This window comes from Aquarana catesbeiana, linkage group LG04, assembly GCF_042186555.1.
Source record: "Aquarana catesbeiana isolate 2022-GZ linkage group LG04, ASM4218655v1, whole genome shotgun sequence".
In the NCBI taxonomy this organism is placed as follows: domain Eukaryota; kingdom Metazoa; phylum Chordata; class Amphibia; order Anura; family Ranidae; genus Aquarana; species Aquarana catesbeiana.
Window position 1 is genome coordinate 262,977,396 of NC_133327.1, and position 18,095 is coordinate 262,995,490.

Here is an 18,095-nt window from a genome sequence, read left to right on the forward strand (position 1 = left end):
TGGAGAAGGTTTTCGTGCAGGATTTCCCTGTACTTGGCCGCATTCATCTTTCCCTCAATTGCAGCCAGTCGTCCTGTCCCTGCAGCTGAAAAACACCCCCACAGCATGATGCTGCCACCACCATGCTTCACTGTTGGGACTGTATTGGACAGGTGATGAGCAGTGCCTGATTTTTTCCACATATACCGCTTAGAATTAAGGCCAAAAAGTTCTATCTTGGTCTCATCAGACCAGAGGATCTTATTTCTCACCATCTTGGAGTCCTTCAGGTGTTTTTTTTTTAGCAAAATCCATGTGGGCTTTCATGTGTCTTGCACTGAGGAGAGGCTTCCGTTGGGCCACTCTGCCATAAAGCCCCAACTGGTGGAGGGCTGCAGTGATGGTTGACTTTCTACAACTTTCTCCCATTTCCTGACTGCATCTCTGGAGCTCAGCCACAGTGATCTTTGGGTTCTTCTTTACCTCTCTCACCAAGGCTCTTCTCCCCCGATAGCTCAGTTTGGCCAGACGGCTAGCTCTAGGAAGGGTTCTGGTTGTCCCAAACGTTTTCCATTTAAGGATTATGGAGGCCACTGTGCTCTTAGGAACCTCAAGTGCAGCAGAAATTTTTTTGTAACCTTGGCCAGATCTGTGGCTTGCCACAATTCTGTCTCTGAGCTCTTCAGGCAGTTCCTTTGACCTCATAATTCTCATTTGCTCTGACATGCACTGTGAGCTGTAAGGTCTTATATAGACTGGTGTGTGGCTTTCCTAATCAAGTCCAATCAGTATAATCAAACACAGCTGGATTCAAATGAAGGTGTAGAACCATCTCAAGGATGATCAGAAGAAATGGACAGCACCTGAGTTAAATATATGAGTGTCACAGCAAAGGGTCTGAATACTTAGGGCCATGTGATATTTCAGTTTTTCTTTTTTTAATAAATCTGCAAAACTGTCAACAATTCTGTGCTTTTCTGTCAATATGGGGGTGCTGTGTGTACATTAATGAGGAAAAAAAAATGAACTTAAATGATTTTAGCAAATGGCTGCAATATAACAAAGAGTGAAAAATTTAAGGGGGTCTGAATACCTTCCGTCCCTACTGTAAGTAGAGCTGCACGATTCTAGCCAAAATGAAATCACAATTTTTTTGCTTAGAATAAAAAGACCACGATTCTCTCACGATTCGCACAATGTAAAATCTTTCACATTATACAAAAAAAAATTGGGCTAACTTTACTGGTTAGTTTTTTTTTTTTAATTCATCACTTACGGACCGCCCGCTGCAGTTTTACGGCGGCTGTTTGAAGGAGGATATTGTTATGGCAGCAGCTAGCTGCCATAACCCCGGTATCTTCGCTTCAGCGGGTGGTCCGCTACAAGATAAAAGTGGTCTCTGCGGCGGATTCGCCGCAAGATCACTTTTATTGGGAGAGGGGCCCCCCTCCTGCCGCGATCCGGTGCCCTCCGCCGCTTACCGGAGCTGTCGGTGGAGGCGATCGCGTACTGTCTCCTGTCAGGTATGGAGATGAGTGAAGGGAAGATGGCCCCCACCCGTCTCCATACAATTGCTGGGTGGTAGCAACCTCAAAACGTCACTTCCGCCCACAGCTCTTAAAGGGCCATTTTATTTAAATAATTTTTTTAAATTACAAATTGTTTTATTTTCTTTTGCATTTTAGTCTAAATATAAGATCTGAGGTCTTTTTGACCCCAGATCTCATATTTAAGAGGCCCTGTGAACGTTTTTTCTATTACAAGGGATGCTTACATTCCTTGTAATAGGAATAAAAGTGAAATTTAAAAAAAAAAACAGTGTAAAAATAAAAGGTAAAATAAATAATAATAATAATTTTTTTTTTTTTTTTTTTAAACGCGCCCTGTTCCGAGCTCGCGTGCAGAAGCGAACGCATACGTGAGTATCGCCCGCATATGAAAACGGTGTTCAAACCACACATGTGAGGTATCGCCATGATCGGTAGAGTGAGGGCAATCAATCTAGCCCTAGACCTCCTCTGTAACTTAAAACATGCAACCTGTAGAATTTTTTAAACGTCGCCTATGGAGATTTTTAAGGGTAAAAGTTTGTCGCCATTCCACGAGTGGGCGCAATTTTGAAGCGTGACATGTTGGGTATCAATTTACTCAGTGTAACATTATCTTTCACAATATAAAAGGAAATTGGGCTAATTTTATTGTTGTCTTATTTTTTTATTCAAAAAGTGAATTTTTTTCAAAAAATGTGCGCAAAATCTCACAATGAGGCTGGTCCTTAAGTGGTTAAAGTCTTTTTTCCCAAAAAATTGCATTTGAAAGACTGCTGCGCAAATACAGTGTGACATAAAATATTGCAACAACCACCATTTTATTCTTTAGGGTCTCTACTAAAAAATATATACAATGTTTGGGGGGTTTTAAGTAATTTTCTAGCAAAAAAAATGATTTTAATTTGAAATCAACAAATGTCAGAACAAGGTTTAGGGCTCCTTCACACAGACGTGTCCGTGTACGGAGCCCGCACTGCTCAGCGGGGGATCGCTCCGAGCAGGTAGATGACAGGTCCGTCGCTGCACACTGTGCAGCGACAGACCTGTCAGAGCGCCGCTCTCCCCTATGGGGGATCGGATGACAACGGACCCTAGAGTCCGTCGTCACCCGATCCGATCCAAAAACGGATGGAAAAGTAGGTTTTTCCTCCGTTACACTTTTTCGGATTGGAGCAGGTCGGATGTCAGCGGACATGTCACAGCTGACATCCGACGCTCCATAGGGATCTATGGAGGGTCCGTTCAGGTCCGCCTAAAAAACTGACAGGCGGACCTGAACGGATCATCAGTGTGAAAGAGGCTTAGGCTGGGTTCACACTGGTGCGACACGACAGCCGTCCTACTTTGGATCCGACTTTGCCCTGCGACATGAAGCCGGCATGTGTCCGACTTTCAATGAACGGGGATCCGACTTGGATCCCCGCCAATGCCGGCACTGTGTTTGGTATGAATCTTTAGGGGGGAACTCCGCGCCAAATTTTAAATAAAAAACCGGCATGGGTTCCCCCTCCAAGAGCATACCAGGCCCTTGGGTCTGGTATGGACCTTGAGGGGAACCCCCTACGCCGATAAAAACGGCGTGGGGGTCCCCCCCAATCCATACCAGACCCTTATCCGAGCACGCAGCCCGGCCGGACAGGAATGGGGGTGGGGACGAGCGAGCGCCCCCCCCCCTCCTGAGCCGTACCAGGCCGCATGCCCTCAACATGGGGGGTTGGTGCTTTGGGGGAGGGGGCGCGCTGCGGCCCCCCCACCCCAAAGCACCTTGTCCCCATGTTGATGAGGACAAGGGCCTCTTCCCGACAACCCTGGCCGTTGGTTGTCGGGGTCTGCGGGCGGGGGGCTTATCGGAATCCGGGAGCCCCCTTTAATAAGGGAGCCCCCAGATCCCGGCCCCCCACCCTATGTGAATGAGTATGGGGTACAGCGTACCCCTACCCATTCACCTAGGAAAAAAGTGTCAATTTAAAAAAAAAACACTACACAGATTTTTAAAGCATTTTATTAGACAGCTCCGGGGGTCTTCTTCCGACTTCGGGGGTCTCTCCGGTTCTTCTCCACGCTCTCCGGATCTTCTGCCGGGCTCCTCCGCTCTCTTCTGCTCTTTTGCCGCTCTTTTGCTAAAGCGGAGGAGCCCGGTCTTCAATCTTCTGCCTTCTGCCTTCTGCCTTCTGCCTTCTGCCCTCTTCTCCTGATGTTGACACGACGCTCTCTGGGGCTAGAATGCTCTCTGTGCGCTCTGCTCTGACTTATATAGGCGGTGACCCCGCCCCCTTATGCCGTCACAGTCCCTGGGCATGCTGGGACTGTGACGTTTTAGGGGGCGTGGTCATCACCCGATGACCACGCCCCCTAAAACGTCACAGTCCCAGCATGCCCAGGGACTGTGACGGCATAAGGGGGCGGGGTCACCGCCTATATAAGTCAGAGCAGAGCGCACAGAGAGCATTCTAGCCCCAGAGAGCGTCGTGTCAACATCAGGAGAAGAGGGCAGAAGGCAGAAGGCAGAAGGCAGAAGATTGAAGACCGGGCTCCTCCGCTTTAGCAAAAGAGCGGCAAAAGAGCAGAAGAGAGCGGAGGAGCCCGGCAGAAGATCCGGAGAGCGTGGAGAAGAACCGGAGAGACCCCCGAAGTCGGAAGAAGACCCCCGGAGCTGTCTAATAAAATGCTTTAAAAATCTGTGTAGTGTTTTTTTTTTAAATTGACACTTTTTTCCTAGGTGAATGGGTAGGGGTACGCTGTACCCCATACTCATTCACATAGGGTGGGGGGCCGGGATCTGGGGGCTCCCTTATTAAAGGGGGCTCCCAGATTCCGATAAGCCCCCCGCCCGCAGACCCCGACAACCAACGGCCAGGGTTGTCGGGAAGAGGCCCTTGTCCTCATCAACATGGGGACAAGGTGCTTTGGGGTGGGGGGCCGCAGCGCGCCCCCTCCCCCAAAGCACCAACCCCCCATGTTGAGGGCATGCGGCCTGGTACGGCTCAGGAGGGGGGGGGGCGCTCGCTCGTCCCCACCCCCATTCCTGTCCGGCCGGGCTGCGTGCTCGGATAAGGGTCTGGTATGGATTGGGGGGGACCCCCACGCCGTTTTTATCGGCGTAGGGGGTTCCACTTAAGGTCCATACCAGACCCAAGGGCCTGGTATGCTCTTGGAGGGGGAACCCATGCCGGTTTTTTATTTAAAATTTGGCGCGGAGTTCCCCCTCAAGAACATCTGAGCACAAGTCGCGTGCCAAAGTCGGATCATGCAAGACGGCAATCCGACTTTGATCCGACTTCAATGATAGTCAATAGACTGAAGTAGGATCAAAGTCGGACCAAAGTAGTACAGGGAGCATTTCTAAAGTCGGAACGACTTGTGTCGGACCAGTTAGGACGGCTCCCATAGGGAAACATTAAATTTCACACGTCATGCGACATGAGCTCCCAATGTCGGAGCGTTTGTCGGACCAGTGTGAACCCAGCCTAAGTGTTTGTTGTGATTCTTGGCAGACTGCCCGTTTTTTTTTTTTTTTTCTTCCTTTCATTTGACAGCTGTGGCTTCAGAAGAGCAGAGAGAGATCTTTGCATAGAAAGTATCCTGAAACACTTTTGTCAAGATCGCAACAGGGAAAGCGTTATAACGATAGCGATAACGATTCTTGACGATTAATCGTTCAGCTCTATATATAAGCATCGCGAAGAGGAACTGCACAAATTTGTCTAGAAAGAGCAAAAAATGCCTGGATAGCCTCACTCCATTAAGACACCTTTTTGTGAAGTCAGATAAAATCCATATAGTCACAAACGATCACATCGATCACAGAGGAATAGGACAAGACAAGGCTTACATGTGTCACACCACAAATGGGTGCTTAAGCCCCATACACACGATCCGAATATCGGACGAATGATCGTCCGTTTTTGTTTGCATGCTAATCTCACATCGAATCTGATGAGTTTACTAAAGTCCCGAAAATTCCCGTACGACAGAATAAAAATTCGGAAGCGATGTCATGTGTTGCAATGCATTTGTATTGCATTTTCGAACGATAGCTGTACCGATTAAACGAAAATCGTACGATCTGGCATCGTACGGAAAAAATTTCCGTGCATGTCCGATAGAATAATATCGGATGAACTGTCCTGATCGGCTCTCGAAAGCTCTGTACTAACGATCCGATTATCGTACGATCGTTTCGAATGCGGCATTTTACGTACGATTTTCGGATCGTGTGTACGGGGCATTAATCATAGCTTCGTTTGTGACTATTTGGATTTTATCTGGCTTCAATAAAGGTGTCTTAAAGGAGTGTGGCTGTCCAGCCATTTTTTGCTCTTTCTATGCTACTTGCAGAGCCTACACCTGTCTTTTTCTAGCAGGAGGTGCAACCTTGTGATGGTTTGCCTAGAGCGGCGAGTTCTTACCTTGCATGAATTTGTCACATGCATCTGTACTAACAATGAAAATGTGGCGGGTTTTTTGAATTGGCGCAGTACTTCCAATTACATCCACACTGCAGGAAATGCACTACAATTGCTCTTTTGATTCGCCCACACTGTGGTTACTTTCACTGACGGCCTGATATACAGTAAGGGCAGTGAAAGAACAGTTAAAGAAAAATCAGAGGTTATCCCTGTATATATTAAAGAGGAGTTCCCATTTAAAAAAAAAATTAAAAGTCAGCTGCTACAATTACTGCAGCTGCTGAGTTTTAATAATCGGACACTTACCTGTCCCCCAGCGATGCGGGGGATAGAAGCCCCGCTCGTCACCCCCTCGATTCGGCGGTGCCGGCATTGCAACTGTGGCTGCCCGGCTGTGGCTTCACAGCCGGGCACCCACTGCGCATGCGCAAGCGGCGCCGCGTGCTGTGAATGGCCGCTCAGTTATCTGGGACCTGTAATGTGTCCCAGATGATTGACAAGAGGGAGGGGGCAGAGCTGAGCCCTTCCTGTGCCGAGGGGAAGTGATGTCACCAGCCTTTTTATTTTTAGGCACATTCATGCATTTTTTTTTTTTTTTTTGGGTGGAACACCCCTTTAAAGGACATAACGTGTCTTAAAATGGATTTGCATTTTTGCAGTCAAATTTAACAAAAACCCCAATACATTTTTGTTGTGTTCCATTTCACACAGCATATCTAAAACACACACACGATATAAAAAGTCTACACACTAATATATATATATATATATATATATATATATATATATATATATATATATATATATATATATATATATATATATATAAAATCTTACAAAAGTGAGTACACCCCTCACATTTTTGTAAATATTTTATTATATCTTTTCATGTGATAACACTGAAAAAATGACACTTTGCTACAATGTAAAGTAATGAGTGTACAGCTTATATAACAGTGTAAATTTGCTGTCCCTCAAAATAACTCAACACACAGCCATTAATGTCTAAACCATTGGCAACAAGTGAGTACACCTCTAAGTGAAAATGTCCAAATTGGACTCAGTTATCCATTTTCCCTCCCTGGTGTCATGTGACTCGTTAGTGTTACAAGGTCTCAGGTGTGAATGGGGGAGCAGGTGTGTTAAATTTGGTGTTATCTCTCTCTCACACTTTCATACTGTTCACTGGAAGTTCAACATGTCACCTCATCGCAAAGAACTCTGAGGATCTGAAAAAAAGAATTGTTGCTCTACATAAAGATGGGCTAGGCTATACGTAGATTGCCAAGAACCATACAGCGGTTTAACAGGGCAGGTTCCATTCAGAACAGGCCTCGACCAAAGAAGTTGAGTGCACCTGCTCAGCGTCATGTTGTCTTTGGGAAATAGATGTATGAGTGCTGCCAGCATTGCTTCAGAGGTTGAAGGGGTGGGGGGTCAGCCTGTCAGTGCTCAGACCATACACCGCACTCTGCATCAAATGGATCTGCAGGACTGCTGTCCCAGAAGGAAGCCTCTTCTAAAGATGATGCACAAGAAAGCCCGCAAACAGTTTGCTGAAGACAACCAGACTAAGGACATGGATTACAGGAACCATGTCCTGTGGTCTTCTGATGAGACCAAGATAAACTTATTTGGTTCAGATGGTGTCAAGCGTGTGTGGCGCAATCAGGTGAGGAGTACAAATACAAGTGTGTCTTGCCTACAGTCAAGCATGGTGGTGGGAGTGTCATGGTCTGGGGCTGCATGAGTGCTGCCGACACTGGGGAGCTACAGTTCATTGAGGAAACCATGAATGCCAACATGTACTGTGACATACTGAAGCAGAGCTTTAACCCCCTCCCTTTGGAGACTGGGCCGCAGGGCAGTATTCCTACATAACGACCCCAAACACACCTCCAAGACGACCATTGCCTTACTAAAGAAGCTGAGGGTAAAGGTGATGGACTGGCCAAGCATGTCTCCAGACCTAAACCCTATTGAGCATCTGTGGGGCATCCTCAAACGGAAGGTGGAGGAGAGCAAGGTCTCTAACATCCACTAGCTCCGTGATGTCATCATGGAGGAGTGGAAGAGGACTCCAGTGGCAACCTGTGAAGCTCTGGTGAACTCCATGCCCAAGTGGGTTAAGGCAGTGCTAGAAAATAATGGTGGCCACAGGTTCCACTCAGAACAGGCCCCACCATGGTCGACCAAAGAAGTTGAGTGCATGTGCTCAGCGTCATATCCAGAGGTTGTCTTTGGGAACTAGACATATGAGTGCTGCCAGCATTGGCAGACCTTGTAACACCAACGAGTCACTTGGCACCGGGGAGGGAAAATGGCTAATTGGGCCCAATTTGGACATTTTAACTTAGGGGTGTACTCACTTTTGTTGCCAGCGGTTTAGACATTATTGGCTGTGTGTTGAGTTATTTTGAGGGGACAGCAAATTTACACTGTTATACAATCTGTACACTCACTACTTTATATTGTAGCAAAGTGTAATTTCTTCAGTGTTGTCACATGAAAAGAAATAATCAAATATTTACAAAAATGTGAGGGGTGTACTTCTGTATGATACTGTGTGTGTGTATGTATGTGTGTGTGTGTGTATATATATATTTTTTATATATATATATTATATAATCTCCGCTGCAGCCATGATCCAGATCCAGATATCATTCTGTAGAGCCGTCAATGGGCTTTCTGGTAAAAGGGAGCTGAGTGGCTCTACAGCTGTCCAATCACTTTTAGAGGCGGCAGAAGTTCAAACCCCCCCCCCCTCTGATTGGACCTATGCAACCTGTCGCAGCATATGCACTGTGGCGATTTCTGTGATGTCAGAAGCAATGAGGATCTTGTTATTTCTGGTTTGTTTACCTGCTGCTTTAGAGGGCAGAGTAGAGAGCTCTCCATAAAGAGTACCTGTCGCATCCCATGCCATGCTTTCACTAGGATGATTTTGTCTGTACTTGTAGATTCTATGTTGTGTTTCTTAGGAAGCCTGATTATTGCTGTAATGTTTTTGATCCAGGACTACTGTGCACCTTATATCTCCTTATAATTTGTTTTTGCTGTATTTTCTTTGTTTATGTTTGGAAAATCTTTTTATTAATAAAATTCTATCTGTAAAAAAAAAAACTGTATGTGAAAAAAAAATGTAAATAACATAAATAATAACATTTTAAAACATTAGTGTGCCCCTGTAAAGTCTTTTAAAGCATTGCCTATGGATAATTTATTATACCATATTTTGTCGCCTTTCCACGGATGTGCGCTATTTATAAAGCATGACATGTTGGGTCTCTATTTATTTGGCATAACATCTTTTCTATTTTACCAAAAATTGTGGGTAGTACAGTGCCTTGAAAAAGTATTCATATCCCTTGAACTTTTCCACATTTTGTCATGTTACAAGCAAAAACGTAAATGTATTTTATTGGAATTTTATGTGATAGACCAACACAAAGTGGCACATAATTGTGAAGTGGAAGGAAAATGATAAATGGTTTTCAAAATTTTTTTACAAATAAATATCTAAAAAGTGTACATGCATTTATATTCAGCTCCCCTGAGTAAATACTTTACAGAATCACCTTTTCCTGCAATTACAGCTGTAAGGCCTCATGTACACTGCTGCTGGTAAACAGACATTTAGACCCCTTTCACACCGAGCCGCCTATAGCGTCGGCGGTAAAAAGCCGATATTTTTAGCGGCGTTTTACCGTCGGATTAGCGGCGCATTTTGGGCGCTAGCGGGGCGCTTTTACCCCCGCTAGCAGCCGAGAAAGGGTTAAAACCGCCCGCACTGCGCCGCAATAGCAGCATTTGCCGGCGGTATCCCAGCGCTGCCCCATTGATTTCAATGGGGAGCAGCGGTGGAGGAGCGGTAAACACACCGCTCCTTCACCGCTCCAAAGAAGCTGCTGACAGGACTTTTCCTGACGTCCTGCCAACGCAGAGCTCCGGTGTGAAAGCCCTCGGGCTTTCACACTGGAGACAGTGCTGCAGCTGTTTGAGGGCGGATTGCAGGCGCTGTTTTTAACGCTATAGCGCCTGCAAAACGCCCTCAGTGTGAAAGGGATCTTAGGAGCAGTTGGGTATTTTTTTCAACTGCCCCTGAACTCTCCTCTGTTATCCTATCAGTACGTGTACACAGGTTTGTTTATAGTGGTTTCTAGGCAGTTGCGTTTAGAGGCTTTTTTTGGAACTCAAAAAAATGCATTCAGAAGCTGTGCTTAGAGGCATTTCAAACACCAAATGCGGCTACTCGCGTTTAGTAGCGTTTTTAAAAGGAAACATTTTATTTATTACTTTTGAGCCTGGAAAATGCTAAAAACACACCAAAAAGCCAATTATGCTGTACATTACACAACGTGCATTACTTGATGCTGAAATTGAATAGGAATTTCACTCACCCATCAACCATCGAGAATTTAACCTGATGACCCCCACATTGGATATAAATATCTATCTATATATGAGAGAGCGAGAAAAGGGAGAGATGTAGGGAGAGAGATTTATAAATATATATATAACACATACCTGAGAGTCACCAACAGACGTTCCTCTGGTGGCACACTTTTCCTCATGTTGGTGTCCATGCAAACTAGACGGGGTCTAACCTTTTCCAAGAGAACATCAAAGGTGGCAATTGACATGCGTGTAAAATTAAAAAACAGTGGGGACGGAAAGTATTCAGACCCCCTTAAATTTTTCACTCTTTGTTATATTGCAGCCATTTGCTAAAATCATTTAAGTTCATTTTTTTTCCCTCATTAATTTACACACAGCACTCCATATTGACAGAAAAACACAGAATTGTTGACATTTTTGCAGATTTATTAAAAAAAGAAAAACTGAAATATCACAAGTACTCAGACCCTTTGCTGTGACACTCATATATTTAACTCAGGTGCTGCCCTTTTCTTCTGATCATCTTTGAGATGGTTCTACACCTTCATTTGAGTCCAGCTGTGTTTGATTATACTGATTGGACTTGATTAGGAAAGCCACACACCTGTCTATATAAGACCTTACAGCTCACAGTGCATGTCAGAGCAAATGAGAATCATGAGGTCAAAGGAACTGCCTGAAGAGTTCAGAGACAGAATTGTGGCAAGGCACAGAACTGGACAAGGTTTCAAAAAAATTCCTGCTGCACTTAAGGTTCCTAAGAGCACAGTGGCCTCCATAATCCTTAAATGGAAAACGTTTGGGACGACCAGAACCCTTCCTAGAGCTGGCCGTCTGGCCAAACTGAGCTATCGGGGGAGAAGAGCCTTGGTGAGAAAGGTAAAAAAGAACCCAAAGATCACTGTGGTTGAGCTCCAGAGATGCAGTCGGGAGATGGGAGAAAGTTGTAGAAAGTCAATCATCACTGCAGTCCTCCACCAGTCGGGGCTTTATGGCAGAGTGGCCCGACAGAAGCCTCTCCTCAGTGCAAGACACATGAAAGCCCGCATGGAGTTTGCTAAAAAAAACACCTGAAGGACTCCAAGATGGTGAGAAATAAGATTCTCTGGTTTGATGAGACCAACAAGACAATGACCCTAAGCACACAGCTACTGTAAAATAACAAAGGAGTGGCTTCACAACAACTCCGTGACTGTTCTTGAATGGCCCAGCCAGAGCCCTGATTTAAACCCAATTGAGCATCTCTGGAGAGACCTAAAAATGGCTGTCCACCAACGTTTATCATCCAGCCTGACAGAACTGGAGAGGATCTGCAAGGAGGAATGGCAGAGGATCCCCAAATCCAAGTGTGAAAAACTTGTTGCTTCTTTCCCAAAAAGACTCATGGCTGTATTAGATCAAAAGGGTGCTTCTACTAAATACTGAGCAGAGGGTCTGAATACTTAGGACAATGTGATAATTCAGTTTTTCTTTTTTAATAAATCTGCAAAAATGTCAACAATTCTGTGTTTTTTTTGTCAATATGGGGTGCTGCGTGTACATTGAGGAAAAAAATGAACTTAAATGATTTTACCAAATGGCTGCAATATAACAAAGAGTGAAAAATTTAAGGCAAAAGTATCCTGTGGAAATGCGTTGAGCCATCAAGGGATGTGTCCAGTAGCGACGAACTCTGGTCCTCTGACGCAATTTTCTACATCTTTGGAGCCTCAGCAAAAGCAACATCAGTAGCATTCCTCACACATGCTCATCATGGGATCCATATTAACAAACCGACCAAAAAAAATAACAGCTAGCTACAAGCACACTGTTTTCTCAGCTGCTGCTCACACTCTCACAGAATGGCTGAAATAGTTAATAAATACTTGTTTTTTGTGCTTTCTAATAATTTGGGAGGGTCTCCTGAGGTTCTGTTTAGTAAACGCTCCTGAACGCAAACGCCACTAAACACGGCTTGTAAACGCTGCTAAACATACGTTTTTAAATGTGGATTGCTAGCTGTGATGTTCCAGCGTTCAGGAGAGGTGGGGAAACGTCCTGTGTACATGAAGCTTTAGTCTGTTTGGGGATGTCTCGATCAGCTTTGCACATATAGAGAGTGACATTTTTGCCCTTTCTGCTTTGCAAAATAGCTCCAGCTCTGTCAGATTGGTTGGAGAGCATCTGTGAACAGAAGTTTTCAAGTCTTGCCACAGATTCACAATTGGATTTAGGTCTGGACTTTGGGCCATTCTAACACATGAATAGGCTGTGATCTAAACCATTCCATTGTAGCTCTGACTGTATTTTTAGGGTCATTGTCCTGCTGGAAGGTGAACCTCTGCCCCAGTCAAGTCTTTTGCAGACTCTATCAGGTTTTCTGCATGACTAATAGTTGTTCTGTGGACAGATTCTCCCACCTGAGATGTGGATCTCTGCAGCTCCTCCAGAGTTATCATGGGTCTCTTGGCTCCTCTGATTGATGCTCTCCTTGCCTGGCCTGTCAGTTTAGGTGGATGGCCAGTCTTGGTAGGTTTGTAGTTGTGCCATACTCTTTCCATTTTCTGTGAGATGTTCAAAGCTTGGGATATTTTTTTATAACCTAACCCTGCTTTAAACTACTTCTCCACAACTTTATCCCTGACCTGTCTGGTGTGTTCCTTGGCCTTCATGATGCCTTCATGATGCAGTTTGTTCACTAAGGTTCTCTAACAAACCTCAGAGGGCTTCACAGAACAGCTGTATTTATATGGACTCTATTTACTAATTAGGTGACTTCTGAAGGCAATTGGTTCCACTAGATTTTAGTTAGGGATATCAGAGTAAAGGGGGCTGAATACAAATGCCCTTTTCAGACACACTGATACCTCGGTTCATGAACGCTTCTGTTCGCAAACAGAAGAGTTCACAAAAATTAGCTTTGGTACGCAAACTCTGCTTCGGTTCACGAACACGAGTTGCGGCCATCTTCCCTGCTCTGACACGTTCATATTGAGAAGAGCAGTGCAAGATGAGAGTCTTAGGAGAACCAGTCCACTTAGATAGGGATTTCTGCCCCCTGACTACCATAAGAGTGGGCTCACTTGATTGGAAATCATGGAAAAATAGTTCATTTGAATTCTACAACTTTATCATGCCCTCAGAAGATCTTTTTCTGGATGCACAGTGCTATTTTCTGGCCCCTAGATTAGTCATTTAAATTGGGGTTTGGGATTGTTTCAAACAAGGATTAAAGAGGAGCGATAGAATTTTTTTTTTCTTTTTAGATGTACACATGAAAGAGGTCAGCTTAATATAAAAGACCGTATGTAATATATGTTTAAAATCCTTTTTTTTTAACATAAATTTCATAATTTTTTTTATATAAACAAAAAAAAAGTTCACAACGGATTAACCTGACTTACATTGAACTGTATAGGATAATTTGCCTTGGTTCGCGACCAGAGTAGTTTCACAAATTAAAGCGGAGTTCCACTGGTTTTTGAGTTTATTAAAAGTCAGCAGGTACAAAAAGTATAGCTTTGTTTTAATAAACAGACACTTACCTGCCCCATGGTCCAGTGATGCGGCCGCCCGAAGCCTCAGTTTTCTGAGTGTGAGTGTGGGCGCCCGGCTGTGACAGTTTGCGGCTTCAATGTTCTGGGACCTGTGACATGTCCCAGAACATTGCCGGTGGGAGGGGCCGCCTAGGACTTGCCTAGGCGGCCAGAAGTTGGAAGGAGGAAGTGGGACAGGAAGTCCCACTCCAAACCAGGTTCCCAGCCCCCCCCCCAAAAAAAATGACATGCCAATCGTGGCATGTCAGGGGGCGAGGAGTACTTAAAGCGTAAGTTCCACTTTTGGGTGGAACTCCGCTTTAAGTTTGAGAACCAAGGTATCACTGTATTTATTTGTAAAAAATTTTAAAAACCATTTATCATTTTCCTTCCACTTCACAATTATGTGCCACTTTGTTGTTGGTCTATCACATAAAATCCCAATAAAATACATTGATGTTTTTGGTTGTAACATGACAAAATGTTGAACATTTCCAGGGGTATGAATACTTTTTCAAGGCATTGTATACTGAACTTGCTTGCACTAAAATTCATGAAAGTGTATTTTTTCCAGAAAATTTGTGTTTGATAATCTTCTGTGAAAATATTAAGTGGCATACAAAATTGCAACACCCACTATTTTATTCTCCAATGACTTTGCGTTCAGAAAATATATGCTTGGGGGTTCTAAGTAATTTTCTAGCCAAAAAAATGCATGTATGCAAGAAATGTCATCATTGGCCCGGATGGCAAGTGGTTTAAACATTTTTTTTCAAACTTTTGCAAGCCCTTTTTTCCTTTAAAAAAAAAAAACTAAATTGTTTCTAGTTTTCCATCATTTTAATTCGATGGAAATATAAGGGATTGTTTGCATGGTGCTGGAGGACTTCTTTTCATTGTAAGGTAATGGGTGTCTTATCAAAACAGGAAAATGGTTGGTGCAAAATGCAGAGCCATATGGTAACAAAGAACCTTTAGTTAAATAAAACTTGGACAAAACGTAATAATTTAGTAGGACAGTGATTGCAAAAGTGAAAGTGACATTCAGGAGAATCAAAAACACGATTTCAAAATTGGACAAATATGCAAACAACCTGAAAGACCTTGAGTAAATCTTGGAGGTATGGACCACAAACTGTCCTGAATAGAGAACTAAGGCAGAAGCATTAGGTGCTAAGAGCAAATAAAATGCTGTAAAATAGCTCTTGCGTTAAATCAGTTTTGAAAGTGCAATTCACTAAGAATTGTGTGATAAATACCTACTGCGGTAAAGTTTATTGCTGCATATTTTCATGCGGTCATTTATTGCATAGAGCTGGTTGCTAAGGAGTGGTCTGGGAAGCTGGCCGCCGCGTCCTTAACAGATGACTCATCGGCTGTCAGCAGGTTTATCGCTGACAGCTGAATGTAAAGAAAACATGGCAGCAATTAAAATTTAGAAAAAGAAACAGCGTGGGGTCCCCCCCCAATGCATGCCAGACCCTTATCCAAGCATGCAGCCTGGGAGGTCAGAAAAGACAGGGGACGAGCCAAAAAAGCAGAAGGGGAAAAAAAAATCCACCGGCCCCGACGAAGGCTCCCGCCGACCGCCTTCTCCCTCTGACAGTTCTTAAATAGCTAAGGGGAGGGGCTCCCTTGTGAAGTCACCGACCAGGAGCATGCTGGTCCCCCCATCCCAAAGCACCCCTTATGTTGAGGGCATATGGCCTGCTATGTTTCAAAGGGGGGGGGGCGCTCAGATAAGGGTCTGGTATTAATTTTGCAGGGGACCCCACGATGTTTTTTTTTTTTTTTTGTGTTACATTGTGGTGTGGGGTTCCCCTTTTTAAAAGCCATACTAGACCCAAAGAGCCTGGTATGCATTAAGGGGGACCCCACACCATATTTTTTTTCATAATTTTTAATTGCCGGCAAGTTTTCTTTACAATCAGCGGGCAACCCACTGACAGCTGATAAGTCATCCGTTGTTAAGGACGCGGCTGGCTTTCCGGGACACTCCTTAGCATCCATTTAAGACCCCCCACACTGTTTCTGGCAAATACCGCATGCTATAACGGCAGCAAAACCCTGGTGATAAATATTGCATGTTTTTTTACTCTGTTCCTTTTGTGAATTGGACTTAAGAGCTTACCGCATGGTATTTTGACGATATTTACCGGCACATTTTTAATTTTGCAATAAATACAGTATAATCGTTGTTTTTTTTTTTTTTGTGTTTTTTTGGGGGAATTGACTTTTTTTTACCGCTGGCTATAATTTATGCAAATGAGACACATGACCGTGTTATCTCATGCAGTATACGTTAGAAAACTGACCCCTAATTTATATAAGGAGACATGCGCTCCAGAAAATTTCTGACACTCCAATCCTTTTGCAGGTATTAAGACAATTGGAAAAAAGTCTGGAGAAAAAGAGAAGCTGATCCGGTGGACATGATGTATTGATCAGAAAACAAGGTACGTATGGTAGAATAACAAGCCATCTTTTTTTCTTTATTTTATTTTTTTAACAGAGAAAAATACTTACTCGTGTCGCAGCTATTAATTGGAGGCATTCAGATCTCACCACTTTAAACACAGTTTTAGAGTGACAAACAGGGCAGTTTCTGTACTGGACAAAAATATGAAAACAAACCTCCTACAAGTAGAGAGAGTGGAAAAAATGCCCAGTTATATAACTAGCCTCATAATATGATTTTTAAAGAACGTTGTCAATACTACCTATAAGGCAGGCTGTACATGATTCATTTTCTTTTTTTTTTGAACGAAAAAAAATTAACCGATTCTCCCATCTACACATTCGATGTGGATGTGGGACTTGCTCCCGCTGAGCTATTGTATTCTGCTAGCAGGAGCCTTCCCCGCTGGCAGAATACAATTAACTGTTGCTGGCTATAGCCAGTGGCACTGATCGTTTGGGAAAAACCCAACAGGCTGGTGGTTATACTCAAGTCGATCGATAGATCAACTTGTGTACAACCAGCTAGTCCATACATGGATCGATAATCAGCTGGTCCCTGCTGAATTGGCCAAATTTCAATCCATGTATGGCCAGCTTAAAGTGATACTAAACAGAGAAGTGTTAATTGGCATAATTCATTCACGTGAACCATATACTGTATACAGTATCTCACAAAAGTGAGTTCACCCCTCACATTTTTGTAAATATTTTATTATATCTTTTCATTTGACAACACTGAAGAAATGACACTTTATGTGTAAAGTAGTGAGTGTACAGCTTGTAAAACAGTGTAAATTTGCTGTCCCCTTAAAATAACACACAGCCATTAATGTATAAACTGCTGGCAACAAAAGTAAGTACTCCCCTAAGTGAAAATGTCCAAGTTGGGCCCAAAGTGTCAATATTTTGTGTGGCCACCATTATTTTCCAGCACTGCCTTAACCCTCTTGGGCATGGAGTTCACCAGAGATTCACAGGTTGCCACTGGAGTCCTCTTCCACTCCTCCATGACAACATCATGGAGCTGGTGGATGTTGGAGACCTTGCACTCCTCCACCTTCTGCTTGAGGATGCCCCACAGGGGCTGCTCAATAGAGTTTAGGTCTGGAGACATGCCTGGCCAGTTCATTACCTTTGCCCTCAGCTTCTTTAGCAAGGCAGTGGTTGTCTTGGAGGTGTGTTTGGGTTCATTATCATATTGGAATACTGCCCTGCGGCCCAGTCTCCGAAGGGAGGAGATCATGCTCTGCTTCAGTATGTCACAGTACATGTTGGCATTCATGGTTCCCTCAATGAACTGTAGCTCCCCAGTGTCAGCAGCACTCATGCAGCCCCAGACCATGACACTCCCACCACCATGCTTGACTGTAGGCAAGACACACTTGTCTTTGTACTCCTCACCTGGTTGCCGCCACACACGCTTGACACCATCTGAACCAAATACCTTTATCATCAGACCACAGTACATGGTTCCAGTAATCCATGTCCTTAGTCTGCTTGTCTTCAGCAAACTGCGGGCTTTCTTGTGCATCATCTTTAGAAGAGGCTTCCTTCTGGGATGACAGCCATGCAGACCAATTTAATGAAGTGTGTGGGGGTATGGTCTGAGCACTGACAGGCTGACCCCCCACCCCTTCAACCACTGTAGCAATGCTGGCAGCACTCATAGGTCTATTTCCCAAAGACAACCTCTGGATATGACGCTGAGCACGTGCACTCAACTTCTTTGGTCGACCATGACGAGGCCTGTTCTGAGTGGAACCTGTCCTGTTAAACCGCTGTAT

General features: G+C 44.1%; 1 protein-coding gene across 3 annotated transcripts in view; it reads left to right on the forward strand.

Annotated features, from left to right (window-relative positions):
- The window catches only part of TNK2 (tyrosine kinase non receptor 2), a 325,816-nt gene that overhangs the window by 23,711 nt on the left and 284,010 nt on the right, over positions 1-18,095 (forward strand). For 2 of the 3 annotated variants that reach the window (XM_073626447.1, XM_073626446.1), the window contains exon 2: positions 16,229-16,307. The exons of the other annotated variant lie outside the window; for it this stretch is intronic. The gene's annotated coding sequence lies outside the window, so the exon portion shown is untranslated. The remainder of the gene's footprint in view (positions 1-16,228; positions 16,308-18,095) is intronic. 3 annotated transcript variants of the gene reach the window in all.